Here is a 10,071-nt window from a genome sequence, read left to right on the forward strand (position 1 = left end):
ACAGCTGACTCGACACATTTTTTCACGTTATGTGGCCACAAGCGGAAATCTTCGTAATCGCTGTTGTGAGCTCAAGTTGTGCCCTTTCAAACGGTTAGACGGACGTCCTGTCCTCTGTGTAGATTACATGCGAAGCGAAATCGCGCTTCGCGTTTTCTACAGCCTGGTCTCTGTTCTATCGGAGTTTCCTAAATCAGAAGTTTGCATGTATCAAGTAAATTGATACTTAAGGAGAAATATTGACCCTGTGGGCTCCGGAGGAGGTAACAGTCGTAATGGCACAACAAAGGCGTGTTCTCCGAAATATAAAAATGGCAGCATTCTGGAAACGTATACGTGCTTTGGCATACGGTAAATGAAGGCGTTTACGTATTTTACCAGTGGATAGATTGGTGCACACCGTACAAGTAATGTTGTGCAGAAACTATGAAGAAATAATTATTTACACAGAGGTACGTATGTCCTGCCTGCTTGCAGCATAATGGTTAGAGTTATTTTCTGAAAAGTACAGCCTTGATCCCATTATTGGACAAGTGTTTCTTTTACATTTTGTATAGACGTCGAGTAAACAATACAGGAGTGGACCCCGTGGTCTGCGTAAGCATGCTGAGACATTTATGCGAGCTGTGCTTTCTTAAATTCAGAAATATACTGTAAATATTTTCGTACAGTTTGCATTCTCTCTCATTAAAGCCTACATCGACTCCTAATGTAGCGCAATGTCGTACACTCCCCGAATAGAGCTAAATAACTTGTAGACGAAACAAGATTTTGTAATCGGAATTTTTACTCTGGTAAGCAATAAAATATTATACCCAATTTAATTCTGAGAACATCATTGCTTTTCAAGTATCCACATTATGCAGCTGCTGGAAAGTCTATGACATTTTAGTTAGTGTAATCTCATGCGGGGAACAAAACCTTTAGTCAAAGCGTGAATAGCGCTGATCATAGACTCTCTGGTGGTAAGCGCGTGGCAAGCTCCTTAAAAGTGCGCTGATAGATAGCTATCATTCTTGGTATTGGTATTGTAGTGCTGCGATGCTTCCTTGATAAAAACAAGTGGCCCTGGCACGTTCTATTGCACAGTCCTGTATTGCAAGCGAATAAGGTGCACGCTGGTACACTGTTGACATGTGTGGCTTTATATTGGCATTCACTACATGCAACTTTCCCCGCTATCTTCCTTCACTGTCTGTCGTCCAGCAAGCTCCGGTAAAATTCGGGCGTACCAGTATCTCGACACATCCTGTATAACACCCTGTCTGGGTCTTTTTTACTGCTGTCAATGAGTTTCTAAGTTTTCGCAATTTCAAGAATAAAAGCTTACAACGTCACCCCCGTTTCACCCTCAAAACCAAGGATGGCATGAGTAGCGCTGCACTCGACATTACGGGGCATTGCAAGTTCAGTATGTCACACATCAGCATTTATTCGGTTGTAAGTGCAGCAAAGTTCATCAGCAATAGGAAGGCCAAATATACAGCCTGTATTGATATTTTAACTTTTCTTTATTTCCTCGCCATATACGTGTGTTTCATCTTGAAGGGATGGTATGAAGTTGGTATCCTTGGATAACTCCTTCTGTTGCGGAAAATGTTCTCAATAATTTTTGAGACTTTCTTCATAAATTTTCTCTACGATATATATAGAACATTCAAGGCTGCACAAATATCCAAATTATTTGAGGAAGTGATTTAGGTTTCCATATTCCAGCGAGCATTTCAAGCCCTTCCTACTTCGCGCCTGGAAGACAATATTTGCCCCAGAATATTTATTTTCAAGGCGGCTGCACCACCGAAGGAAGAATGGTCGGGTCAGATATTTCAGCCGCGAATACAGACACTTTGATCTGCAAGCAGAAAAAACACACATATGAAAATCTATTCTTGGAACACAAACATTTTTACACGTGCATATACAAATGGAGAGACACGTAAATGCTAGTGCTTATGTCGCATTTGTGGATACCCCGCGAAGCAGCAGCAGCGCCTAAATTTTAGAAACAGAATATCATTATCACGATTGTGTGCAAACAGTTCTTCGACTTTTTGTATCAAAATACATTTAAAAACAGTGTGAACAAGCCGCAAGTGTCTATAAATAGGCCCATTTGAAGCTGTCTAGCCTTACCTCGGTGGATATGTTTGGCAGAAATTCATTTTGCCAGATAAATAAATGTCGTGCAAAGACGGCAAGCGCGTTAGCAAAAATAAGATTGAGTTCGGCGATGGCGTGATGACCCTGTTTCTTTTAATTATCGGCCGATTGTACTATTACAACACGCAATGAAGCCGACAACAGATTTGCATTACTCCTTAATTCTAATTACTTCCAATGTACTTGAACAAAAATTTCGTTTCCCTGAGCTGCCATTATCCCTAATCAAATGGGCAAATAAAAATATTTCTAGTGCGAGAACCATACGGCGAGAGGCTGCACAGGTCACCTACAGCTATTTCAGTCTCGTGTGCAGTGTCATGGCATACAAAATTCGTGTATTGCGATGCATATTATTTGATGCATTCATAAAAAGGCAACTTGCAGCAGTGCAAAGCGAAAGAAAACATATAAAAAATGTTAAAGCGGTAGGCCGCAATCCCAGAAATAAAAAAAAAAATGAAAAGCCAGAACTGAAATAACTTTTCCCTGAGTAAGCATGTTATATTTAACTTACCTAACTATAGAAATTACAAAAAAAAATGTTTATTTTATTTTGGGAGGCGTTCTTTTTGTCTTTTTGCTGTTCCTGAGCTCATGTCAGCTGTGAATTGCGTGTGGCGCATACCCGTAATCTAAGGGCCATGGTAAGCTGGTATGCGCGACACATGACTGAGCGAAAGGGTTTCGTGACGTACGTGACAGCCACGTCACGTTATTCATATCGCGACCTATCAGTCATGTTGCTCATACACTCATTTCCTCTAATCCCAGCTTTGGTCTGCGTCAGGTTAAGGCGACAACCACGAGAGCGTCCAGAAGTAGGCGGCTAGATAAAGAGATATACCGAAATGGCCAAAATGCGTTAGTTCCGCAAAGAAATGCTTTGCATTCAATATAAATCAATGCTATAGACCTCCTTGCTGGAAACAACTCCCGAACGTTATAAGGGTGGGATAGGTGGCTGCCACGCACCGCCTGGTGGTTGCCCCTAACTACAAACAAACTGACGAAATAAGATCTAGTCTTCTCCCCTTCTGCTGTAACGTCATATAGGTACTGAAGAACAAATTAAATAATTATTCAATCAGGAACAGGTCTATTAACACTGATACTGAATATGCATTGAGTTCTGCATTCATCAGTTTTCGATGCATCCTTAAAGCATCCATTTTTATATGCATACTCATTGTTCAAGGCACTTTACTAAGTTTCGAAGTGGTGCTTGAAGTCGCCCTATAAGTACGGGTTCACTTCACCGTACTGGTAAGGCATGGTAGTGCGATAAGCACCACTCATAAGACATCGTTCTGAATAACAAAACAATGAAACTCGATCGAGGGGCCCGGTTTTGTTGCACGCGACCACCTGAAAACAGCAAATAATGAAACCAAGAAAGGAAGGCCGAGGTGCCATTGTCTTTTAAAGTTATGAAGTGTAGCAACAATAAGACCAATGTAATTGAACGACGGAACAACTTGCCGTCTATGGGGACATTCCGTACTACATGGGTATTAGGGCTACTTTTTGAGGCGAAAGCCTTAATAAGTAACCCTAAAGCCACAGATGCAAAAATTTGTGATCGCACCACGACGTCATCATGACGTCGCTGTGACGTCACACAACGTGACGACACTTTATGACGTCATCACATGGCACCGTCTTACACTGCCTCCGGGTCAATCCCGGAGACAGTGTAAGATCGCGTTAGCTGCAGAAAGCCTTCAGAGGGTGTCAGGGGAGATCAATACATCCACAGAGAAGAATAAGATGGCTTCTGCCTTCGAATTGTCTTAGGCCAGTGCATAAGGGACCCTGTGAGTTCTCGGCCCCGACTTGCACCAAGTTATTTCTGCGTCTACTTTTATTTTCCGTTATTGTATGATTACAACACTTCAATTTAAACTGCAAACAATGGTCCCGGTGCTTTCCTTCGCAAGATCCTTTAGCTTCTTATTTATTTATTTATTTACCCTCAGGGCCTTTCAGCATTACAGAGGGGAGTGGGTTACAGAGGAAATACTTGAAAAGGAGCGAATAATAACAATGCCAACAGTGCACCGCGATTAATAGAATATTTGTTAATTATACAATACTAGCTGAGTATGTCAATATACTGTACAACGAGGAAATGAAGAAAAAGAAATAAATAAAATGAAAAAATAAAGTTAGTGTTATTTGATTATTATAAAATATTAGCTGGGCATGTAAAATAGAGCGTTGAAAACAAGACTGTAGGTGCTTCTTTTTATTTAAGGCATAATGAGACTGACAGATGTAGCAATAATAACACACCATATAAACGGGCAGGTAACATTAGTTGATACAAGTGTTTGCTACTACACAATGTTAGCTAATGCTTTACGAAACTGCTCGTTGTTAACAATAGATACAATATCAGCCGGAAGGTCATTCCATTCACGTGACGTACGAGGGATGAATGATTCTGAAAAGCATGTTGTGTTACAAGCACAAATTCTAACTTTGTGCTGATGATCAATGCGGTAGATAAGTAATATGGTCGTGACATGAATTCCGGGTGTAGAGTAGGATGGTGATAAAGTTTATGAAAAATGATAAACGAGAAATTTTACGGCGTGTAGCCAGTGACTCAAGACCGAGATGTGATTTCATAGAGGATGCACTTGCCATTCGGTTGTAATTCCAAAGAATAAAACGACAAGAGTTATTTTGGATTAGCTGGATGGAATGAGTTAGGTTGTCGTGATGGGGGTCCCATATAGCTGATGCATACTCTTGCTTTGGCGTTAGCAATGTTTTATAAAGTAGTATTTTAATGGCGATGGAGCGCGAGAAAAGTTACGGCGCAAATAACCAAGGAAACAGTTGCCTTGATTAGTTTTGTACTCAATATGTTTGATCCATGTTAGGTTAGATGTTATATGTACGCCCAAGTATTTATATGAATTTGTAGCTTCCAAAGAAATGTTATTAAGATGATATACGGGCAGACAGATATTCAATCTAGATATCCTCATAAATTTACATTTCTTAATGTTAAGCTCCATTCGCCACTGTTGACACCAGTTGCTGATGTTAAGATCGGCCTGAAGAGTAGTGATATCTTGTGGGGTAGTTATTTCTTTGAAAATTGCACAGTCATCGGCAAACAAGTGTATATTAGAAGTTACCGCCGAAGTCAAGTCATTAATATAAATAAGTAATAAAAGCGGTCCCAGAACCGAGCCTTGTGGCACTCCGGACTGAACGATACTAAGTGGTGAGTCATGATCATCAGCTGTTACGAACTGGGAACAATTAACAAGGAACGACTCAATCCATTTTAGAAGGTTACGGTCAAGGTTTAGTATGCTTAGTTTATGAAGTAACAGTCTATGGCTTGCTTTATCAAAGGCTTTTGAATAGTCTAAAAAAATGCAATCAGCAAGGGAAGAACGGTCAAGTATCTGGTGCAGTTTGTGAGTAAAAGACAACAACTGAGATTCACAAGATAGGGTTTTGCGAAATCCGTGTTGTGAAGGTGTAAAAAAGGAGTTAGATTCAAGAAAGTTCATCAGGTTAGTAAAAATGATATGTTCTAGTAATTTGCAGCAGGTGCTAGTCAATGATATGGGACGATAATTTTTAGGTGAGGTTTTGCTTCCAGATTTATGTAAAGGAATTACTTTACCTTTTTTCAATGCGAGTGGGAGAGATGATGTGTTGAGTGATTGCTGGAAAATTTTAGTTTATACAATAGAGCTATATGAAGAAGTGTTTTTAAGGAATTTGACACTGATGTTGTCAAATCCAGGTGACGAATGCATCTTCATTGAATCTATTAGTGGAATTACACCAGTAACCTCGATAATTATCGCAGGCATTCGTAAATAGTTAGTTGTTTAATACAGGCAGAGTAATATCATTAGTTCGCGAGAAGTTGTTTACGAAAACATGGTTCGAGAGGGCTGCGCAATGGCTTTCTGGAACAGGGTTACCAGAACTATCATTAAGAGTGATGGAATTATCTGAAAGGGGATGAATGACTCGCCATAATTTTCTGACATTGGTTAGTAGCATAGATGGCAATGTGGATGATAAAAATGTTTCTTTAGCGTGTTTGAGAGCGGCTACATAGGCGTTAGATGCAAGCGTGTAAACTTTCCAACGGGAGTCAGTGGGCGTTTGCTTTGCCGAACGATACAGACGTTTTTTTCCTGTTAGACAGGCGTTTTAAAGTATTATTGCACCAAGGCGCGCGTGGATTGCAGGTTATGGCACGGGTTGGGATGTGTTTGTTTGTTAGACGCTCTACCTCAGCCTCGAACATATTCCAGTTTGACTGCACAGACGGTTATCAAAGTCCTTCAGAAATTCATCCACAAATTCGCACAGTTCGTTGTTTATTGCTTCATAGTTGCTTTTTTTAGAGTATCTAATAATTTTCTTGCTTTTTGGAAGGTTTGATAGTGCAAGAGAGCAAGAGAGTGCAAGAGAGCTTACGATAAAATGAACACTTCACAAATTATGCTAAACACATTTTTATACTAACTACTCTTTGTAATAGTTTTATTCTGACTTTTTACAGCATCTCCGCTTGGGTACTTTTTCTGGCTACTTTTCTCTATTTGCAATGGTAGCGTGTCAAAGGCAATTACCTGAATTACACTCAAGCTTATAGCGTATTCTGAGATTACTACTTTGCACAGAACTGTCACTTTCGCGAGATTCGATGCGATAGGAGTCGAGTGCGTTGACGTCCTCACAAGCGACGATGTTTCTTGCTCACCGTCTCAACACGGCTGACACAGTGTGAAACTTCTGTGACCCGTAGATGGCCGGACGCAAAAGTCACAGTGTCGTGGAAAGCAGTCCTCTCAGGATACGACCCCTGGGGTTCTATGTTTTTGCGAATGTTAAGATTTGCTAAACAATAATTTTACGCTGAAATGACCAATATCAAAGTGTATTAGGGTAAGTGCCGTGACTTATATGAAACGCAACGCAATAGCAGTAGTCGTGATTTAAAGTATGCATTAAGGTGCACACAGTGTATGTTTTATGGCGTTCATGGCACCGATTTCAATTTGTTTATTAAACATTCGAACAGTATAAAAACAGTTCATTTTGTGAATTTTTATGGAACTTTTTTAGCCGATTTAGGGCTTCTTTGAATCGCATAGCAAGTGCCTGGCCCGGGTGGGTTCTGCGGTTTACTCATAAAGTCGAAGTTGTGGCTGATGCAAGAACAATTCCCGTTGCAAGGACTGCTGGTTCCATTTGGGTAGAATGTACACTGTAAGAATGGAAGAAAGGCACCTTCGTTGATTACGCAAACATAATTTTTTATACTTTGGAAATATGTGTTTTAGAACAAGCTGATTCTACGGCATCGTTAATTTCTACCCCCGCCTTGAACTACATGTGCTGAAACGCTATAAGCCAAACGTAACAACTTCTGGTCTCGCAGCGTGCCCTGCCGCAAATTGCAATATATTTTGATTTATTAGTTCAATTATTTGTGACTGAGTAAACTAGTATCTGTTACGAAGACCAATGAAGTGTAAAACTTTGGAGGTGCCCTGCAACAGTTTTCCGAATAGCCATCGAATGGCTTCACGAAAAGAGCTTATTTCCTCACAAATCGACCACCGCAAAAAGTTTTAGAATCCATCCAGTACGAGCGGAGTTACGAAGATTTGTGGCACGCTGCAATTGCTTTCTGTCTTCTCTCGCCCTGCAGGCGTAATGTCGGTGCAACATCAGGTGGTTACAGTGCTGTCTATCTAATTTTCTAATTTTATAGGACGGCAATACGCATGCATTACGTATGTAATCCTAAATACAGGCGTGATGTCGGGTTAACTTCAATTGTGGTTCCAGTGTTGGCTCCGGTTTTAGAGCAATTTAGTAAACGTTACATTCGTATTCTTAGGATTCAGTAACCTTTATTCAAGCGTTGCTCGACACCGGAGGAATACGCTAACGGAAGTTACGCATGATAGTCACATCACTGCTCTGTAAAGTGCACTTCGTTTCGATAATACTGGCGTCTGTGATGTAACGTGAGTGCTGACGTGACGTCAGACCACCAGTCACCCTTTAAACGCCAGTGTAGTCGACGTGCCTGGTAAGCCCATGATGTGCACGGAACTATTCGATTTACAAAAACGCCTCGATCCACCTCCTAGCACTTGGCTCAGAGACAAAAATGCAGCATGGTCACCGACTGCTTCGTATGAAACCGATTCCCACAAGGCATGAGATCTGCCAAATTTTTTTTGTGTTTAGCCCTTCGTATTTACGCCGCCATGTCTGTTTGAAAAGGCTGTCCATTGAGGCGGATAAGCAAGGCGCGTGAACGCGCCTTGCTTGTCTGCCTCAATGTATGGGCTTGAGAACCGAGTGAAAATTAGCGTCCACTTCTCTGTTGACGTTGCCCATTTCGAATACTTTATTACAATGGTACTATGATGCCGGCGCATTTCACCATTGTAGGGGTAAGCCAACAGTATGTTGACTTAAAGCTGCAGATCGTGCATTGGGTGTATTAACTTGAGGCACCATAATGGGCATTCTGTCTTAGTTTTCCCGCTGACATAACGGCACTTTCGATCTCAATCAAGCCGATCCAAATAAGGCTTTACTGCACAGTCACTTTCGATGATTATCAAGCCTCAATCCAAATTCATTCAGCACTGATACGTGCATCCAGACCGAACTCCCCCATAGCAATTAGAGAACACCATATTATCTTGTAGCTAAGCTTGTAAACAAGAGGTTCAATGACAGTGAAAGATATAACCACCCCGCCCCCAAATATGGGTATTTAACTAACGATGCAATGATATATTTTTTTTTATCTCTACATACGAAAATCTGTGTCTGTAGCTTTGACACGCGCATGTCCTCCTGAAAGGTGCAGCGGATCGGCATCGGCAAACATGGTACATTTTTTAGGATAACAATTTAAAGTCTATTTCGTGAAAATTGCCTTCTCGCGATAGCGTTAAACAGCTCGTTTCGAAGAAATTCCGGCGTCGGTGCCGGTGTGGCATCGGTGTCGGCGTCTGTGTTGGCGGCGGCGTCGTTGGTTGTGAGCGAAAAATGGGCGTTGTCCATGACCAAAACTTCGAGATAGATGCGAATAAATAATATAAATGCTCTGTTCGGGTGAAAACCATGGAGGCACGCTAGTGCTTGAAACTGCTTCGTGAAACACGCTATAAGAACACTCATATGGTGGGAAGAGTCGCCTTGACGCATGTAGTATTACGTGGCAGTATCGTAGAATCGCCCCAGGTGTCAAAACATGTGAATAGCGCAACAAGTGGGTGGTTTAAATCTGCCAACCATTACGAAGTGTGTAGTTGTGCTGGTGCGCATGGCACCTCATGGGTGCGTAATGGGTATTCGCCAATTTGCAAAAGGAAGAAATATAGCGTAGATGGCACTTCGCGGCTGTACAACCTGTAGGCATTCTAGGATAGTTTGAAACGACCAATGTTACGCGCACAAACGTTCCTTTCTTTGCGGCGCGGTTGAAGGCTATGCGCATAGGGCCCTACTGCGCTATAGCGTTCTTCGCTTGAAGGCGAAGCTCAAGCGGCCTCCAAGTTTTATGCTACTTATTCACTCGAACCTTTAGGCGCGTTTACACGTTGTTTGGTCTTTGAGCCGCTTCAACTCAAACAAGACAATGCCGATAGTTGTAGCAGCGATTGTTTGCAATAGTATTCGTATGTGCCAGAGGTACCGAGGCTCTATAGGAATTGAAGGTACACACATGACAGGAGAATAATGTTTGCTGTGACTGAAGCGCATTAGAACTATGAGCTTTCCTTTCACTCTTTCGGACTATTCATTACACGACAGCTTGCGACAGACTGCGCAGCTAGCACTAGTGGTACAAGGCTGGAAGCAACAGTGGAGCTAGTGTTTGGACTCCAG

Source organism: Rhipicephalus sanguineus, chromosome 4 (assembly GCF_013339695.2).
Source record: "Rhipicephalus sanguineus isolate Rsan-2018 chromosome 4, BIME_Rsan_1.4, whole genome shotgun sequence".
Taxonomy (NCBI): Eukaryota; Metazoa; Arthropoda; class Arachnida; order Ixodida; family Ixodidae; genus Rhipicephalus; species Rhipicephalus sanguineus.